We start from the raw sequence: 13136 nt of genomic DNA, 5'->3' as shown, positions 1-13136 counted from the left end.
ATAAATATTTGGTGGCACACGCTTGTCGAAAATTTAACTTGCCTTCTATTTGGAAACAACTTTCTTTTATATTTTTGAAAAAGATAATGTTACAAAGTCACCCCTAACTCTAGTCACAAAACTACTATTATTACGTCATGAATTAGAATGCGAAATAGCAACCCTAGTTGCTCAACACTTCCTCCATCACCTCATATACTGCATAGTATATGAACTAATTAACGAACGAACGAACCAACCAACCAACCAGTCAGCCAGTCAGCAAACCAGCCAGTCTGCCAGCCAATTAGCCAACCAACGAAGGAACCTCTATGAAATCACCCAATCTGCTAAGAAATAGAAGTAAAATCTCTATCATTTTATATCCAATCATACAAAACCGGAAACAACCATTAGATAATGTACTCTGAGCCATGCTATGGTCATGGCTATAACGCATTTGGTCATATCTATGATCACTCAGGGTTGACCTAGTGCTAAACAAACGCGACATGATAATATTACACTGCATAATATTCCCCAATGCTTTTTTATGTATAAAAAAGATCTCTTTGTCAGCTGTAACAATTTCATTGCCAGTCATTTCAATTTGTCCTTACACTCTATTAATCTGCTAGTGATGTCTGTGGCTGGAACAAACCATGGATCCAGTCACATCCAACAGAAAAAAGATTTTATCCTAATGTTTAGAACGATCTTACTTGCAGACATGAACATGTGACAATATATATTATAGTTTCATGACATCGAATGTAACAATATAGTTGTTTTATTTTATAGTGTTTGGTAGATTGTTGATGGTATCCAAATCATTACGCATGAAGCTCTTTATGTGCTTGAGGAAGTCTTTAGTAGAATGTCTAGGAAATTATTTAAGCAACACATTTCACACGACGGACCTGCAACAATGGGTCACAGGTTTAGATCGAATGGTGGTGGGATAATCACTATATTGGTTTGCGCTCCATTACATTGTTTCCTTAATTATTTTGTTATGTATTTTAGGTAGTCCATAGAAATTGCATTGCTTCTTCTATATTTGAAGCTTGTAAGGTAATCCAGTTTTTACTGGTTAAAGAATTTTGCTTTGGGTGTAGCAGGAAGGTAAGTAGCTTCATAAATTTCGTAGGTTTATAATTTTTAGTTTCTACATACACAATGCATACACATATACACACAAACGATATATATATATATATATATATATATATATATATATATATATATATATATATATATACTGAGTGAGATAGAAAGAAAGCTAGATAGACGCAAACACACTTACATACATATATATATATATATATTATATATATATAATAATAATTTGAGGGAATATAAATATATATATATAAATGGTTGGAACGTAGTAATGAGAAAGTTGGACAAAGCTTTTTCGTTGACCGATGCAGGTCATACGCCTGTATGGACATATTACTAGAGTAACATGTTCTCTATAGTAATCTTCCTGTTTTTCGCTGTTGGCGAATAACGGGTCTCAAGCAGAAGCAACTTGTCGTCAGTGAGTTCTTGACGAAGTAGGTGTGTAAGCTTTCCGAAGTCTACAGAAGACCCCAGGTTGCTTACGGATGTATATATATATATATATATATATTATATATATATATATATATATATATATATATATATATATATATAATATATAATTTCAACAATTGAGGGTAAAATTAATTAATTAATCAATTTCACCAAGTATTCAGTATGCAAAGGGACCATTTAAGGCGAATTCAAATTATTACATTATATAAAAGGGCTTAGTAAAATAAATTACTTTGCCGCATACTGAACTCATTAGAAATAGCAGCTAAAAAAACTTTTTTAAAACTATTTCTAATACTTAAAGAAAACCTCTCTCATATAGTGTTTGCTCAATTCAACTCACGCAAATATGGGGGTAGAGACATTAAAAAATCAAGTGCAAAGGTTATTTGAGAACGTACGTTTCAAGATTAGTCAAAGTCGACATTTCTATCATCAGCTCAGAACTCCCTGGTTTGGATTTGAAAACACTGAAAGTGGGAGCATACCCTTTCGGCTTCCTCTCGCTTCTGAAGATCTGCTCGTAACTAACAGTGCCAACAAACTCAAAAATGCAAGCGAAGAATTTCTGCTCTCCCCTTTCCACCAGCGTGGGTTAAAATCAGTAAACACTATGCTTTTTTCGGTAAAATCCGCGGCATTATATAGAGAGAGATGAATTATAATTTCAACAATTGAGGGTAAAATTAATTAATTAATCAATTTCACCAAGTATTCAGTATGCAAAGGGACCATTTAAGGCGAATTCAAATTATTACATTATATAAAAGGGCTTAGTAAAATAAATTACTTTGCCGCATACTGAACTCATTAGAAATAGCAGCTAAAAAAACTTTTTTAAAACTATTTCTAATACTTAAAGAAAACCTCTCTCATATAGTGTTTGCTCAATTCAACTCACGCAAATATGGGGGTAGAGACATTAAAAAATCAAGTGCAAAGGTTATTTGAGAACGTACGTTTCAAGATTAGTCAAAGTCGTGAGTTCTGAGCTGATGATAGAAATGTCGACTTTGACTAATCTTGAAACGTACGTTCTCAAATAACCTTTGCACTTGATTTTTTAATGTCTCTACCCCCATATTTGCGTGAGTTGAATTGAGCAAACACTATATGAGAGAGGTTTTCTTTAAGTATTAGAAATAGTTTTAAAAAAGTTTTTTTAGCTGCTATTTCTAATGAGTTCAGTATGCGGCAAAGTAATTTATTTTACTAAGCCCTTTTATATAATGTAATAATTTGAATTCGCCTTAAATGGTCCCTTTGCATACTGAATACTTGGTGAAATTGATTAATTAATTAATTTTACCCTCAATTGTTGAAATTATAATTCATCTCTCTCTATATAATGCCGCGGATTTTACCGAAAAAAGCATAGTGTTTACTGATTTTAACCCACGCTGGTGGAAAGGGGAGAGCAGAAATTCTTCGCTTGCATTTTTGAGTTTGTTGGCACTGTTAGTTACGAGCAGATCTTCAGAAGCGAGAGGAAGCCGAAAGGGTATGCTCCCACTTTCAGTGTTTTCAAATCCAAACCAGGGAGTTCTGAGCTGATGATAGAAATGTCGACTTTGACTAATCTTGAAACGTACGTTCTCAAAAACCTTTGCACTTGATTTTTTAATGTCTCTACCCCCATATTTGCGTGAGTTGAATTGAGCAAACACTATATGAGAGAGGTTTTCTTTAAGTATTAGAAATAGTTTTAAAAAAAGTTTTTTTAGCTGCTATTTCTAATGAGTTCAGTATGCGGCAAAGTAATTTATTTTACTAAGCCTTTTATTATATATAAATATATATATATATATATATATATATATATATATATATATATATATATATATATATATATATATATATATAACAGAGCAATGTGTACAGGGAGATAAAGCATTTAAAGGAAAGTCAAAATGGCATCGAAACCAAAACACGTAGTAGGAGGTCATTAAATGCGATCATTGACACAAATCGCCGCTGAGACACAAAATGACAATCCATGAGTTCGCTGTATTACTAGTCTGTGGTCACAATATATTGCAAAAGTTAGTCGAAGATATTAAGTTTCAGAAAGTGTGTGCAGAGTTCCATTATCATTTTGCACTTAAATTGAAGGAGAAGTGGGTGGAATGATGCTCTGATTTACCGGAAGCGTTCCAGGCCAAAGAAAAGCTATTCTTTTTTTGTAATCTGGTGGCATGGGGTGGAATTTGGCTGTATCTCAATGATTCAGAAACGGAGGCACAGTCTATGGAAAGTACAGATAATGATGATGACTTATTTTGGGATGAAAATATTGTATTCTCTTTCATTCTCTTGAACACGCTAGGCCGGTAAACAGTGAGTAGTAATCTAAGACACCAAAATTGCTTAGAGAAGCTATTAGGAAGAGGAGAACGAAGACGGATTAGAAATGATCTGCATTCACTATGACTATGTGAAGCCAAACACATCTTCGGTAAAAATCAAGCAATGAGCCTGTCAGTGTTCCCATATGCACCGTACACTCCGCATCTGGGATTCTCTGACTTCTGCATGGTTCTGTCTAATGTAGAACACTTTTCGGAACAACGATTTGAAAATACAAAGGGAAATTGTCTGTAATAAAGTGGTTAATATAGTGCATATCTGAATATTTTACAAAGTAAGTTTAATAGTTGGGTTCTACCATAGCAAAAGCATATAACATGTGAAAGAAACTATGTAGAAAAGAATCTTTTTATAGAGTAAAATTTATTCTACCTACATATGCGATTTGAATGACCTATGACATTCAATTAAAGAATTATGCCCATTTCTACATTATTTTCGAAATAAACTTCATATATACACATACCAATTGCACTCTCTTTAATCCGCTGCAATGTTTTAATACCACCCCATTAAAATTAGATATTAGTCTTTGTTATAACAAATAACTGTCTTTTCCATGAACTTCCTTTTGTTTCACCACTCTAGACTTATTGCGACATCCTTTTTATGTTGTTACTCTTATTCTTCCTTCTTATCTACTCTGTCTGTCTGTCTATTTGTCTCTCTCTGTCTGTCTCTCTCTCTCTCTCTTGTACCTTCATGAAATTAATTTGCTTACAGCTATTCTAAAACTCTAAATTGTTTCTTTCAAAAAAGAACTTTTCTAAGCATCACTACTCACATCAACATACGAATTGATGATCATCCACGCAGAGGCCGACTAGGGTTACAACAGCACGTCAAGATCGCCACCTGCACCACAGCTAACGTTTCTGCCAGTTCACCACCTTACATCGTCTTATAATAATTCTGCTTCTCATTACGTTACTTGTGGAGGCGCAATGGCCCAGTGGTTAGGGCAGCGGACTCCAAACTTGTGACTTTTTAAAATACTTTTGATCGACGTAGACCACTCTTAAATTTCTCGGACTCTGATATTTTAAATTGCCAATGCTCTTCAATTATGGTTTTAAATTTAAATTTGCCCCTCGATCAAATCCACCTTTTTACACCACTTACATCAGATTAAATCTACCAGTACATTGTAAACAATATACAAAATAAAGGCTGTGAACTAGTAGAAATAGTTGAGTGCCGAAAAAATATCTTGCAGCATTTTGTTAGACCTTTTTACATTCTATATTAAAATTTTGTAACGGTCTACTGTACCTTTAACAACGCTAGAAATTGATAAAATAAAATAGCTGTCAAGTACTGGCTTTCCATTAAATTTTAAGTTTTATGCCATTTTAGAAAACAACACGAAGGAACTATATGACATGTAACATCATAATCATTATAAGCAGTATTAGAATCGGTAGATAACATAGCATTCTAGAAAATTTTGACAAAAAAAAAAAAAAAAAATGCTCTATGTATCAGTGAATAAAAAAAAAACTCACAGGAAAAATATTTTGTAAAGTTGGCCTTTCTGTGGATTTTTTTACCTTTCTTATTTTGAAGAACACGTACACGATTTTTTTACCTAAATAGCAAAACATCTCTTTCTTTTGCAAGCAGGATTATTATTATTCTTTTCTTGATTTTCTTTGGTTATAATCATGAAATAAATATTATTTGAAATGGTAATATCAAATGCTTTTTTATGAATTCTAAAATATATAACCTTTCAACAGATGAAACAGTATGCTTAGCACAAGCGAAATTAAAGAATATGATGATTCTTGGGGGTAAAAAACTCTCTACACGTCGAGTTTCTAAAGTAGCTAAAAGAAAATACTACCAAGCTGCAAAACGGTAAATATCAGGATGGTGGACAGGCAGGGAATCAATCTTGGTAAAACTATAAAACATATTTGGGCTGTAAATTGACATCAGTTACTTCCCTCACTTTAAGTTTCAGGCCTTGTGTCTGGCAGTGGAATAGCATCAAGTGAACCCTCAACCATAAATGTCAAGATTGTGTCTGTATTAGTAATTATATATTGTAGATATTTTCTTGAATAGAGATTATCTAGATTCTCTAGTTTTTATTATTATAGACTAGTTGTGAATATTTCATAGAGTTAATATTAAACCTATTGGGTTATTTCTGATAACTTTATCTAAAAGCCTTGAAAGCATAGCCTGTGTTGTGTCTGCATCAAAAGATAGTCGCTCATCTGCTATTCATTGAAAAGTGAAGGAAATTGGAATACGATGATTACTTAATGCACTTATATATATATTTTATATACTTTATGCACAATTTTATAGACTTAATAGACAGCACTCATAAAATAGATATTCACTCATACTTTTCTATTTTCTCCATAAACAGAAAAAAAATATTTTAAAATATACGTGGTCACAATTTCATATGAAGAAAACAAAAAAAAATATTGTAAAAAGAATTATTTTATTTGTAAAATATAGGGGTCAAAATTTCACTGGGGTAAAATTTTAATGCAACATGGCATACTCTGAAAACCGTACCGTTGGTAATTTAAAAGCAAAAGCGATGGGTCACAGCCAATACACAGTTCAATTTGCGTACACCTTTCAATCCAATAGTTCTTTGCCGACTATGCTCTTCGTGTAAGTTCTCCCTCTTCCCTTGTTTGTCAATGTTGATAACTTTAACTCTCACCTCAGATAATTTGCGAGCCCTTGACAATGCAACATATAGCTGACCATGGCAAGATACAGATCCAGGCAAAAACAGCCCCACTTTATGAAATGTCTTCCCTTGACAGGTGAACTGGAAACTGGTTTCTTTCTAAAGCGAATATCAAGTTTGGGATGCGCATGCGTTAAGTGATAGGTAATATAAAAAAACTTAGTTTAATTTTAAAAAAATACTTTTCACTGTGCACTCACCATCGCCGCCACTCCACCACCATCATACATTTCTCTCTCTCCTATCGCTCTCTGCTAATTATGTTCCGAACTCTACATGACTAACTTCAGCTAACTTTTTTAACCACATAATAAATATTACATTGTCCCTACCACATACCATGGACGTTTCTCTCTCCGTCTTTTCTCACTCCCTCTTTTTCTTTCTCTCACTGCCTCACTCTTCCCCTTATCCACTTTTCTTCTCTTCCTCTTTTCTTTTTCCCTCTTTTTCTTTAATCACATGAAAGCGTTGCTGACGGGCTAAGTAACGTAATCACGTGACCGACCAAACCATCAGATGTTGTTACACATCGCTGGTCACAATGCGTTCGCATTGTTTTAGCCTTCGAATGACGCCACCCCGCTGGCTAAGCGAGCAGGCCAACAGAAGAAAGAGTGAGAGAAAGTGTAGTGAAAGAGTACAGCAGGGATCACCACCCCCTGCTGGAGCCTCGTGGAACTTTTTAGGTGTTTTCGCTCAATAAACACTCACAACGCCCGGTTTAGGAATCGAAACCGCGATCCTACGACCGCGAGTCCGCTGCCCTAACCACTGGGCCATTGCGCCTCCACAAGTAACGTAATGAGAAGCAGAATTATTATAAGACGATGTAAGGTGGTGAACTGGCAGAAACGTTAGCTGTGGTGCAGGTGGCGATCTTGACGTGCTGTTGTAACCCTAGTCGGCCTCTGCGTGGATGATCATCTGTGCTGTTTGTGGCATTGTCTTTTTCCCTCAGCCGCTCAGTTGTCCGAATCCTGCTATTCAAGTCATTAGCTATGAACCATGGGCTTTGACTAGCATTGAGACATCCGATGGCTTACTCACTCTGATTTAGTGTCAGCCTTGGCATGCTTGCTGCGTTCGGAAAGCAAATGACAGGCTGGTAAATTTGTGTGCCGTTTCATGCCCAATGAGTTAACGTTGTGCACGTACATCATGCTCTTCATAAAGATGCGTTCGCGAGCATTACTCTGTTCACGAAAAGTGAGCGAGTTCGAACCCTACATGCAATCCTTGTGCTTTCAAAAGAGAGTGGTATTGTGGATCAGTGACATCATGTTGATGTCAAGTTATGTAGAAATGTGATAAAAATCCATATAATTTCAATATTGTGTGTGAAACAATCTTTTACAACGCAACGTTTCTTTTGTTGTTCAGTATATAACGAAACTTTCGTGGTGGTTTTCCTTGTCTTTCGCGATCAGAATTTAATATTAAGCTTAAATGAATTCAAAATTCACCACAGTCGACTTTATTCTTACGTAGCCGATCGATGAAATCAGCTAGCCTTTTCCCTCAAAATTTCAGGTCTTGCGACTAAAGTAGAAAAAGCTAAGCTCAATCTGATATTAAATAACTAAAATTATTTGACCCATTGTATTTGATTTTCTTGCAGAGTGTATTCCTGGAAATTTTTCCTTATTCCTGATGGTAAATATAGGATTTGGGGAACGATTCTTGTATTGCTGTAGCACAAATATTTTGATAAAGCACTAATTAATCATTGAGTGTACCAAGGAACTTTACAGGAAAATATCATCAACGGTTTTATTGTGTTATGCAGAATAGAAAGACACGACATTTATTAAAGAAATAGGTAAATTCATAAACAAGTTACGTTTACTTGAATATTAATATCATTATTATTACATAATAATAATTAAAGATGAGCGACTATAGTAGTGTCGGTGTGCTTTTAACGGTTAATGTTTCTATCCAATATGTAATTCTTTTTAATTTCGAAATGCGATGATAGATAAAATCACAAAGAGAAACTAAAATGTATTTACTACGGTTAAATTTTTAACAAAAGCAATGGATAATTAAATACAAGCGAGGAAAAGGTTTTCGTGTGTATGTCTTCCTATTAGAACATTCACAAAATAGAAAAAGAAACCTATTTGTTGTGTGTATGTTGAATGCTTCAAGCCATCTTAATTGTTTACAGCAGCAACACAATGAATGTGTCTTTAATATAATGTTCTAAAGTACAAATAAACGCAGATGACTGCTTTTAGTGATAGTAAAACTGTGGAGATACTATTGCCTTATTGCGTTTAGCTAAAATTGTCTTCTTGGCAAGAGATACTACTATTGTTGTTCAGTCACATGTCAGCCCTGATCGAGCAGCTTTCTGGAGACGATTCAATCTGTTTTACATTTTTTAAAGAGAATAGGATGTGATCAGAAGGAGATTTACTTGGATATTTTTAACATGTTGAACGACTATTCAGAGGTTCCCTCGTCGATTCATCCATGCAAGAGTCATGAAGTGCGAAAGGAAGATCATTGACAACTACAACAATAGCAAATAATTCTTCACTAAAATGTATTTATTGCGAAAGCTTGATTAACGAATAACTGAAAAATTCTGGAATAGAATTTAAAACACGTTAAAGTGACTTTCAAAAGAAGATATCAGAGAAGGTGATATATTAAGTGAAGAAACCGTTTCAATAAACGAAAGAAAAAAAATTTCTGTGCAATATTAGTAATTGCTTACGAGAAGATGGCATTTTTGTGGACATCGGAACCGGTTCGATAAATGATTACTAATTCACTTTGATATTTTGCTGAAGCTAGGAATAATCAAAAGCCATTTTGTTTTAACTATTTTTCTAAGCTGCTTGATTTTCTAATCAAGAATGTTTGAAGTTATGTAAAGTTGCACTTGTTATTCATATCTTCTGTCAACCTCATAGGTATTGTAGAGAAATACAATTTATCTAACATAAAATTCTCGTTACATTACTAACATAATTAAGCATTATGTCTTTGTGGTTGTATTAACAATAAGTTTTTCAGATACATGATTGGTTGTTGCTTCTACCAGATATATTGTTCCGTTGACATGAATACATATTGGAGGTTGTTATATATAAATGTTTTTGACAGATTTAGCTTGTGTAACGTTTAAAGAACAGTCAATATTATATATATGAAAGTGACTTATAAAATACGAAATACAGTATATACAGTATTGAAATGTTGAAGCTAAGCAATAAATGCATGAAAGAGTCAGAAATGAACAATGTGATCACTTGCTGAAGCTGAGAAACACCTATCTCAGGATCGCGAGATATTATTTACATTTGAATACGTAAGTGAGTTAAGTACAATATGATAAGGCTGTATTAATTAACATTTTATTAAATATAATTTGATTAAATATAACTTATTTCTTAATAGAATTTTATCAACACTCTGTACTCAAATTTTTTCTGTACAACCTTATAATATTTACGGTAGGATTTTCATTCACATAGAATTTGTTGAGGGTTTTGAATAACTAAAAGTAATTCTATGAGTAATTCTTAATATAATTATTAGAAAATCTGTATAAGAAAAGATGCAGTTAATCTATGTCAACAGATTCAAAATGAAAGGAGTGAAATGGAATCGGATAGGAAAAATACGATTTAATCTGAATAGAAGAAGTAAAATATTTCAAATGTGGTAAAACAAATTAATGGAAGGTTTCTCATTAAAGATCAATTTTATAGGTTTTAAGGAAATGATACAATGTAAGATGTTATAAAATGCATTTATAATGAATGCACGACTCTAATTGCTGAGATGATTATTCAGCATAATGACATTTAATGATGTCTTTATTAAAGTGTGTACTAACAATTCATTATTAGACTTTTAGAAACTTAAACATTACGAAATGATATTTTTCAACTGATCTATTCATTAATTCTTAGGAATTAATGAAAATAACAAAGCATTCGGGTGTTTCATTCAATTTCAAGTGAAGTAAAAGCACTTAACATTAAAGGATTCAATCTGATTATGAGGAGGGGATCACCAGTACGGCAAGCTACAGTATGTTATGGATCTAAACTTCACTATGTAAAGCTGTAGTTCTTATTCCTTTTGACTTTCTAGTGCAGTACATATCAAATACAAAATTATTGGTGCACTTTATGTGAAAGAAACATCTTTGAAAATTTAAGAAAATACGAATAATTTATCTTGTTTATTCAAAATTTTAATACACACAAATATTAATATAGGTTTTCTAAGGCTTTACATTATATTTTCAGTTATCTGCGATGCTTTTAGACACCCTTCGGGGCACACAATTTGAGAACTTGTCATGTGAAGTATATCGTCCTTGAGGCAACATATCAACATTAATAAAGAAGTATTATGATATATAGGATTACGCGCGCTATCAAGACATTGCAAAAAATAATCTGAATAATGAATTCTTTACGGTGATAATAACAACATTTAAATAAATCCCGTTAAATACTTCTATGTACACTGATTTCAAATTTTGGCACAAAAACCAGCATTTTCGGAAGAGGGGGCGAGTCGATTACACCAGCCCCATTTCTGGACTGGTACGTTTTTTTTGTCGATCCCGAGAGGATGAAAAGTCGACAGCGACAAATTTCGAACTCTGAACGTAAAGGTGGACGAAATGCCGCTAAACATTAATCCCAGCGCGGTAACGATTCTGCCTGTTCACCGCCTAAATTACTCCACACACACACATATATATACATATATATATATAACAGGAAGGTTTACGAAAATAAACAAAAGTCGAAGGAAGGTGGAGTACAAACAAACAATGTATTAGTATGGCACTCAGGAATAGAAATAAAACAAGTCTTGTACGTTTCGAGCCTACGCTCTTCGACAGAAAGATACACAGAAAAGAAAGAAGGAGAGAAAAAATTGCGTGTAGGGGCTAACGGTCCAACATGGCGTTTTGGGGATATAATATCTTATCATGTAGAGACGAGTTGTTTATCCTTATACTTGTCTCCGCTAGACATACGCTACAATCCAACCATAATAGATGTTTCTAATAGAAGACCAAACATTTAAGGAACGATTTCGTCAATCAAATTGATGCCGGTGCTTGACCAGGAACATCATTTTATCAATCCCCAAAAGAATGAAAAACAAAACTAAACCCAGAATGTAAAGGGTTACATCAAATACTGCACGATATTTTCTCCGAAATAGTTGTTCTCAAATTGTGGGGCACTACACCCTATGGCCAATCAGGTAGTGGTCTTAACTAGAAGACGGAAAACGCGGAAAAATATGTGACCAAACAGCTGAGTTATCTGAATGGAATACGAGGCAGCTAAAAGTAGCGTGTTGTTCTTGTCTTGTGATCTACCAACATTTTACTGGTAATAATTTCTACTATTTGCACAAGGACAGCAATTTTGAGGGTAGAGGATTAGTTGATGCTATTCAGTTACACTAAAAATCATGATGAGTTCTAGCATAGAATAAAGATGACATATTTGACTGTATTCTTCTTTGTATGTGTCCCAGACGGATGAAAGATAAAATGTGAACTCAGAACATAAAGAGTCGGAAGAAGTACCACAAACAATAACATTTTTCCTGCTTTTCTCACGATTCTGCCAGCTTATCACCTAGACTGGTACCTCAACGCGTTTGCTAGTAATAATGATATTACGACTAATACTACTGTTCCTAATTTAGGCCAGAAATTTTGAGGAGTATGGTAGTCGTTACCATCGATTCAAGTACTTGACTGGTACTTTATTTCATCGGCCCTGGAAAGAAGAAGGCAAGCTGACTTCGACTGGATTTAAGTGGAGAACGTTAAAAGCCGGGACAAATGCCACAAATCCTTTTTGCCGAAGCTATAATGATTTAGTTAGCTCACTTTAAAATAATAATAATCATGATTCAGAATTTTGGTACAACCCCCGGGGCGGAGGTTATGTCGATTACATTGACTCCAGTGTGCAACTGGTACCCGAAAGGATGATAGGCAAATTCGAACTCGGCGGAATTTGAACTCAGAACGTAAAAACAAACAAAATGCCTCTAAGTATTTCGACTGGTGTGCTAACGATTCTGCCATCTCGCTGCCTTTATAATGATGATGGTGGTGATGGTGTAGGTGGTGCTGGTTTCAAATTTTACCACAATGGTAGCAATTCTGGAGAGGGGATGAGTCGATTACATCGACTCCAGTGTTCAATTGGTACTTATTTTATCAACCCGAAAAGATGAAAGGCAAAGACGACCTCGGGGGGATTTTAACTCCGAACGTATCGAAGAGCGAAATACTACCTAAGCATTTCGCCCGGTGTTTTAACGATTTTGCCAGCTCATCGCCTTCATACTAATAATAATAATAATAATGATAATAATACTTTCTTTTATAGACACAAGGCCTGAAATTTGGAGAAGAGGTAAGTCGATTATATCGATCTCAGCACTCAACTCGTACTTAATTTATCGATCACAAAAG

This window comes from Octopus sinensis, linkage group LG7 (assembly GCF_006345805.1).
Source record: "Octopus sinensis linkage group LG7, ASM634580v1, whole genome shotgun sequence".
NCBI classification, from domain to species: Eukaryota; Metazoa; Mollusca; class Cephalopoda; order Octopoda; family Octopodidae; genus Octopus; species Octopus sinensis.
The sequence above is the reverse complement of the archived record's forward strand: the minus strand, read 5'-3'. Positions refer to the sequence as shown.